The sequence below is a fragment of the Chiloscyllium punctatum genome, chromosome 7, assembly GCF_047496795.1.
Source record: "Chiloscyllium punctatum isolate Juve2018m chromosome 7, sChiPun1.3, whole genome shotgun sequence".
In the NCBI taxonomy this organism is placed as follows: Eukaryota; Metazoa; Chordata; class Chondrichthyes; order Orectolobiformes; family Hemiscylliidae; genus Chiloscyllium; species Chiloscyllium punctatum.
This window is the reverse complement of record NC_092745.1, coordinates 114628498-114637290: the sequence shown is the minus strand read 5'-3', so window position 1 is coordinate 114637290 and position 8793 is coordinate 114628498.

Genomic DNA, 8793 nt, shown 5'->3' with positions numbered 1-8793 from the left:
TGGGAATCCACTGGGCGTCAGAAGCCCAATTGGAAAAGTGTATTAAGAAGTATTTTGAGAGGCCTCCTCATGAGTAGCAATTCTCATCTGGAACCAATAAAACTCCTTGACTTTGCTCTGTTTTCTCTTTCCCTTCCTGTGGTGGCATAGCGGTTAGCACTGCTGTCTTCTCACGCTGGGGACTTGAGTTCAATTCCACTTTGGGTGACTGTCTGTGTGGTGTTCACATAGAACATAGAACATAGGACATAGAACAATACAGTGCAGAACAGGCCCTTCGGCCCTCGATGTTGTGCTGACCTGTGAACTATTCTCAGCTCATCCCCCTACACTATCCCAAAATCATCCATGTGCTTATCCAAGGATTGTTTTAATCTCCCTAATGCGGCTGAGTTGACTACATTAGCAGGTAGGGCATTCCACGCCCTTACCACTCTCTGCGTAAAGAACCAGCCTCTGACATCGGACTTAAATCTTTCACCCCTCAATTTGTAGTTATTCCCCCTCATACACGCTGACGTCATTGTCCTAGGAAAAAGACTTTCACTGTCTACCATATCTAATCCTCTGATCACCTTGTATGTCTCTATCAAATCCCCTCTTAGCCTTCTTCTTGCCAATAAGAACAGGTTCAAGTCACTCAGCCTTTCCTCATAAGATCTTCCCTCCAGACCAGGCAACATCCTGGTAAATCTCCTCTGCACCTTTTCCAATGCTTCCACATTCTTCCCGAAATATGGCAACCAGAACTGTACACAATATTCCGAGTGTGGCCACACTAGTATTTTGTATAGTTGCAGCATGATATTGCGGCTCCGGAACTCAATCCCTCTACGAATGAAACCTAACACACCGTATGCCTTCTTAATAGCACTATCCATCTGGGTGGCAACTTTCAGGGATCTATGTACATGGACTCCAAGATCCCTCTGCACATCCATACTACCAAGAATCTTTCCATTGACCCAGTACTCTGCCTTCCTCTTATTCTTCCCAAAGTGCATCACCTCACATTTAGCTACATTGAACTCCATCTGCCACCTCTCAGCCCAATTCTGCAGTTTATCCAAGTCCCCCTGCAACCTGTAACATCCTTCCAAACTGTCCACTACTCCACCAACTTTAGTGTCGTCTGCAAGTTTACTAATCCATCCACCTCTGCCTGCATCTAAGTCATTTATAAAAATGACAAATAGCAGTGGTCCCAAAACAGATCCTTGTGGCACACCATTAGTAACCGGACTCCAGGCTGAATATTTTCCATCAACCACCACTCGCTGCCTTCTTTCAGAAAGCCAGTTTCTAATCCAAACTGCTAAATTACCCTCAATCCCATGCCTCTGCATTTTCGCCATCAGCCTACCATGTGGAACCTTATCAAAGGCTTTACTGAAGTCCATGTATACCATGTCAACTGCCCTACTCTCATCCACATGCTTGGTCACCTTCTCAAAAAACTCAATGAGGTTTGTGAGACACGACCTGCCCTTGACGAAACCATGTTGACTATCTGAAATCAAATTGTTGCTTGCTAGATGATTATAAATCTTATCTCTTATAATCCTTTCCAAATCCTTTCCAAAACCTTTCCTATAACAGAGGTAACGCTCACTGGTCTATAATTACCTGGGTCATCTCTACTGCCCTTCTTGAACAAGGGCACAACATTTGCAATCCTCCAGTCCTCTGTACCAAACCTGTAGACAATGACGACTCAGAGTGATTGAAGCCCGTTCTAGCCCAGTAACATACCATGGTTGAGGTCACGAAGGTCACATTAACCATGTCGCCTGCTTGACTCAGCTACTTGATGAAAAGTTCTGAGTCATCCGAAGAGGCTTGTGGTATGCAGATTAGAATTAAAAGATGATAATGCCCTGTCTTAATGTTTGCCTCAGCCAAAACACATCAATATTGGAAGCCATTGTCAAATAAGAGGCTCCATCTCTTCAGAATTAATCATGCCTTCAAACTTCTTCCCCATCCCCAATCTTGCAAGACCAAATGCTAACATTTCATGGATATCCTTGGCTCTAAGAGTAAGTTATCTGGGACATGCCTCTGTTAGTCCTTCCTTTTACTTTCTCTCTTCCTTCCAACTTCTCTCCAGATCCCAGCTCACACCAGCTATATTCCGCCTTCATTGCAGTTTCTTCCTTATTTCTCCTACTGCTGTACTTTCTCCAAGGATCTATCCAGCCTCTTATGTCAGTGAGAAAATAATCAGCAAGGGTCACTATATGTGATCAGCAGCCTTCTTTGTCCAGTCCTTTCTGGTACATCCAAGCCAGAACGACAGTTAAGAATGCATACGTCCTCAGAAGACAAAGGAAATTCCCAAGTCCAAAAAGCACTCTTCCCAATTTTCATTAATGCATCCTGTCCGGATGCATCTGAACTCAGTTTGGCAACTGCTCTGTCCAAGACCACAAGAAATTACAGAGAGTTGTGAATGCAGCCCAGTCCATCATGAAAACCAGCTTTCCATCGCCTATTGCTTTGCCTTGGGAAAGCAGCCAAAATAATCAAAGACCCCTGCCGCCCAGTTATATTCTCTTCCATCTTACAGAAGATCCAAAAGTTTGAAAACATGCAGTAACAGATTTAAGAACAGCTTCATCTCCACTGTTATCTTTCTGTTCATTTCAAAGAGACAAAGACAGAAGTACTGTTACAGACTAGGCCAGATTACTCAAAACATTCTTGAGCAGGCAACCCAGACATAACTTTGCAATTTGCTTTGGTAAGTGTACAGTGAGAAATTACCCAGAGTTAAGCTAGTTAGATAGACTACTAGATTTTAAAACAGATAGAAATTTATTCACAAAATTACACCATGAAACACAAACACTAAGAATAAAGAACCCCTAAAGAACTCAGTCTATTCAAACTAGACTTAATTATGCTGTTCAGAATATACACCATAGTCGTAATAAGCAAACCTTCTTGAAACACAGTTAAAAAATGGAACAGTTGCTTACAGGTTGAAGTTAGAAGGGCAGAAAGAGAGAGAGAGCTTGTTTTCACACAGCTCAATGTTGAATTTCTAGCTAGTTCTAGACTGAACTGCTCAGGTCGAGAGCCGAACACTCCCCTTTCATTATACAGGTCACTTCTAACACATGACCACTCTGGCCTGAACTCTCATCTGTTTACATACAAATGAAAAAGCCTCTCAATGCCCTTTAATCTCTGTACCAAACCAGTCTAACTGGTACCGGGAGTAGTTTACGACCCCTGTGAAAAAAACAAGGATACAGTATCCTTGAGAAAAGGAACAGCTTTTAGAAAGAAGGACCAGCTTTGTGACAGTATTTTAAGGTATCATCCTGAAAGCAAAAAGGCTGCTGGGAATCTGGTCTAAAAAAAAGTTGGAAAACTCATCTGATCAGCTAGCACCTATGGCAAGAGAAACCAAGTTATCGTTGCAGTTTGATGACTTTTCTTCAGGATTGAAATATTGGATGTGATTTTACATTCCCACAACAGGTGGGGACCTTGTCTGAAATTCAATTTTCAGGGGGGGGTGGAACAACCAGGTTTCCCCCTGCCACTATTTGGGCCTGTTGTAACTCTGAAGTGGCCAATTAGTGGAATCCTATGCCAGATGTGTAGCCTGGCAGCTATTACTGGGCAAGTTGGTGCTAGGTAAGGAGATGGATGACCTTTGGGCAGCCCTTGTAACCTGTGGAGGCAATCCTTTCACACTTTAACCATCCCTCTCAAATCAGGCCCACACTCTCCTCAGCTATCTCGCTGTGGCCTATCAGCCAGTATCAGCGAATACCCGATCTCTGGTCTTCTTTAGTGTCTACTGTAGCCCCAATGGTGGCCACCACTCAAACATGGTGCAGCTGAGACTACATAGAATGCTGGTTGGCCAATGGATTGCCTAGCAGTGGCAATCCACTTAGCCAATTAATCTCCTTCTAAGTGTTCAATGGCTGTGGAATGCTTTTGTAGTTCCTTACCACTAGACCAGGAAATGTGGGCTCAAATCCCATCTGCTCCAGAAGAGGCACTGGATAGGGCCAGGTCTCATGGTGAAAGTGAGGATTGCAGATGCTGGAGATCAGAGCTGAAAATGTGTTGCTGGAAAAGTGCAGCAAGTCAGGCAGCATCCAAGGAACAGGAGAATCGACGTTTCAGGCATAAGCCCTTCTTCAGGATTCATTCCTGAAGAAGGGCTTATGCCCAAAACGTCGATTCTCCTGTTCCTTGGATGCTGCCTGACCTGGTGCGCTTTTCCAGCAACACATTTTCAGCCCAGGTCTCATGGTGCCAGGGACCCGGGTTCGATTCCAGCCTTGGGTGATGGCCTGTGTGGAGTTTGCACATTCTGCCTGTGTCTGTGTGGATATTTTAAGGGTGCACCAATTTCCTCCCACAGTCCAAATATGTGCAGGTTAGGTGGTTTGGCCACGTTAAATTGCCAAATGTGTCCAGGGATGTGCAGGCTAGGTGGATTAGCCATGGCAAGTGCAGGGTTACAGGGTTGGAGTGGGTCTGGGTAGGATGCTATTTCGAGGGTCGGTATGGACTTGATGGGTTGAGTGGCCTGCTTCCATATTGTGGGGATTCTTTTCTAAATGGCTTAAATCCATTCCCCCAGGCTGACCTTTACCCACTCCTTTGAGTATCCAACTGCTTTTCTCTCTGTTTGGGCTCTATCTCCACCACTTTTTTTCTTTTCCCTCAGTCCAAGGGAATTTACTAAGTGTAAAGGAGTACTAGTATATTACCAAGGGACAATGCATGCATTTCCACATCCATCTGGCAGCAGACGCTAGGCAGAGTGTTACTGTGCCAACTGGTTAAGAGCCTGGAGTCTCTGTGTTTCTTTCTGATGCCATGGTGAGAGTTAAAAGTCACTACGTGCAGAACATAATACAGGCTCCATGGTGTGACTCAGTTTACTAATATTTCAGCACTGTACCCCACCCAAGGCATTGAATTCAGTTGCTGAACAGTAAATAGGATTGGAAAAGCTGTTACTCACAAAGGTGGATATTCCACTTGAGGTACCAGTTTATAATAAGGGCGAATGATCTGTTAATGTATAGACATGCCCAAAACTAAGTGGTTTTGCTGCCTCTGGGCCTTGAGTGTGTTTATGATTGTGCTAATTGCTGAGAAATCACTCCACATGCAGTGAGTGTTAAAATTGATCATGGAAGCCTGGGTTCAGGCCCCACCTACTCCAAAAGTCTGAACAGGTTGACTAGAAAAATAAATAAAAGAAATTAATTGGGAAGTTGGGCCCTCTTTTGGCATTGTGGAAAGTCCCTACTCCTGGACTAGGAGGCCTGTGTAATAACAACTCTGAACAAGTTGATTAGGAAAAAATAGCTTAAAATAAACCAAAATGAGTCTGGGGTCTGGTATTTGGAGTACACCAAATCAATCATTCTCCTGGCAACTATACAGAAAACACACAAGACTGCATGTTATATGGCTGAGCTTTGGTGGTGCATTACATGAGGTTATCCAGGATGTAGGTTTGCTCGCTGAGCTAGAAGATTCGTTTTCAAATGAACCTTCCAGCTCAGCGAGCAAACCTACATCCAGAACCACAACCTGAGCTACAAATCTTCTCAAAACTCGTGAAGTTATCCACTTTGGTATGAAGAATGTAAGATCCAAATATTTAAGAGGATGGAGAGTGCAGAGGGATCTGTCCTCCTGCATGAAAGGACATAACATTTCTACAGTGAATAATTAGGAAGCCAAATGAAATGTTTGGTCTTATTGGAAGGTGGGCAGAGTACAAAATTAGTGAAGTTTTGCTAGGGCATAAGTGAAATAGTACCTATGGTACTGCATACAGTTTTCGATTCCTTCATTAATCACAGAAAGTCTATAGTGTGGAAACAGGCCATTTGGCCCATTGAGTCCACACCAACCTTCCAAAGAGCATCCCACCCAGACCCACCCCGACTCTGTAACCTTGCATTTCCCTTGTCTAATCCACCTAAACTGCACACTGTTGTGCAGTGAGAGGAAACCCGCACAGATAGTAACCTCAGGCTGGACTCATACTTGGGTCCCTGGTGCTATGAGGGCAGCAGTGCAAACCACTGAGCCACTGTGCTGCCCAGTTAAGAAAGGATATACTCGCGATTGAGGTAGCTAAGTGAGCATTCACTTGATTTTTGGGATGAAGGTGCACATCTAATAAGCAAAGATTGATCAGGTCAGGTCCATTCTCACTGGAGTTTAGTGGAGTAAGAGATGATCTTATTGGAAAAAAAAACAATCATTTTTGAGACAATTTGACAGGATGGATGTTGAAAGGATGTATTCCTCCACAGGGTGTCTAGAATCTCACAGGGCCTGAACAATGTAGGCAATGGTGAGATTTGTAGCAAAATTGGACAAAATGCCCAGAAAACTGTATCTCGACATTAGGAGAAATCACTGCATTGTTTATGTGTTTGCTGAGTGCTGAGGTGAATTTCCCTGGTTGGACTGTTCTTTAGAAATCAAGGGAGAGAGAAAGAGAAAAACCTATTGAGGGCATTTTGGCAGCCCTGGTGACATTGCACGATATACCAAATAGCACCATTGTAAAGCTTGATTTTTTTTTGTACGACCTTTGTTTGTTTGACTCTCTGTGTAGCCCTGTGTGTAACTGCGCCAGCATGATGCTTTATTCCACATCTACACAATGCATCCAGGTCTGTGCTGAGAGCTGCTGCCACATCTGGAAGCAAGAAGAACATGTGTATAGAGGACACTAGGTTGTGCTGGGACCACTGCTCCTTGTGATCAAACATCACGATTCTTTCCCCGAGCCTGTCTGTCCAAACGCGTTGCTGTGAAGGATTTGCTCAGTGATGTCTAGGGTAGAGAGGTGACCAGCATGCAGGGGACCAATGCTTGAGGATAGTCAGAGATCAGGGAGCCCAGTGGTCTGTGTCCAGTCCAGTACATTGGTCTGAGTGTGGTGCTGCTTCCCATAATAGAGTCTCACATTGGGGGATCTAGAAGCCCCCTCCCTCAGAGGTCGAGACCCTTACCCTGCCCACTCCCGGTGTGCTCACAGCCATTTTCCCTCCCATTGTGTCCTTTCGATTTCCACCATGATGAATGGTGACAGTGATACCCTCCCCCTCGGCCAGTAACTTCCAACCTCCACTTCTGCATGTCAGTGTGAGTCTGACCATCCAGATCCCTTTCCTCATAGCCCTTCCCATACACCCCATTAGCTTCACACCTCGCCAGGTCCCCAGACAACCTATCCACACGAGCCTGCCCACCTTTCCCATGCCAAACCAGTGCCTGGCACAATGAGACAAAGCCAGATTTGGTCATACGCTATCATCCTGCTGGAAGCCAGGGGGCTCCTGACAGTGGACAAACCTTTCCCACATGATCTATAGATCCACATCCTGTGAATGAACATAAAGGACCCTTCTCATCCACGCTTTACCATTTCACTGCCCCTTACTCCCACTGCTCCCAGGCTGCTGCTTCCAATTCTTTTGAATAGCTTCCTGAATCTCCTCCCTGTGGCAGCCCTGGTATCAACCCCAACTCTTTAGTTTCTCTGGACAGGCCTCACTGACACTCTCAGCCACCTCCACCTCAGCACCCATTGATGCAGACAGCGGATTGCCCTCCACTCTGCTTCCTGAAGTCAATGACCAGCTCCTTTGTTTTGCTGACTCTGATGGAGAGATTGTTGTCTTTACACCATGCCACTAAGCACTCGATCTCTTTCTTGTACGCTGCCTTGTTGTTGTTGAGTTCCGATCTACAACGGTGCTGTTGAAGAGAGAGAATGCATTGCAGCCACTAGTTAGAAGTGATGAATTACCCTGTCAACGGGGTTACTGAGAGAGATAGAGAGGAGTGAAGAATAGTACTTACATGGATGTCTCAGTATCCCTGAAGGAGCAGCCCCAGTCATCTCTGAAGACCAGGATGCTCTCCGTGTAGGGGTTAAGGAGTCTGATGCCAGATAACCCTCCACCCATTTACTTATTTCTGCTTTACTGTGGTCTGTCGTCACCTGAAATGAGTGAAAGGGAGGGATTGAGGGAGTTAAAAGTGGGTGGTAAGGTAGCGAAGTGTTCCATGGGAGTGAATATGCAGTACAGAGAAATAGCGGCGGGTATGGGAGGCTGACATCAGGTAAGGGAAGGTGTTGCAGACAACAGTAAGAGTCGTGATTAAGTGTGAGCTCATAGAGAGAAGAGTGTGGCACTTAACACCACTGCACTGCTTCGTGTTCCTCGGTACCATAGAGATTGCTGTGACCAGGCTGGCAACCTGGGACCAGCCTGCCAGAGACGAGTGACGTGGGCTCCTTTGCCGATCATCTGGGAAGTGGCCTTTGCACTTCCAGGCCACCAGGACCTCCAGATTCCTGTCAGAGGACCATGGCACCTTCTCCAACACCTTCACATTTTGACCATGGCCCAGTTTCTGAAAGCCAGTGCTCACCCAAGGACACTCCCACCTTTCAAAGATGGTACATTGCTAGGGATGCTGGTCTTCTGGTGAGTGGTGAACTGCTCTGGGAATGGGGCTAGAAATGGGTGGATGTATGCTATTAGAGGGCAGCTGGTTAATGAGGTATGTTTGATTAGATATGGTGAGAAGTCTCACTAGACCTCATAGCAAAAACCCTTCAGATAATCCTCCAAACTCAGTTAACCACTATATTAGTTTCAGAATAAGGATTGATCCGTGGAAGAGAGATGAGGAGCAGTTTCTCTAATCAGAAGGTCATGAATCATTGGCATTCCCTTTCCTAGAGTGGTATGGAATCATTGAATATATTCAACA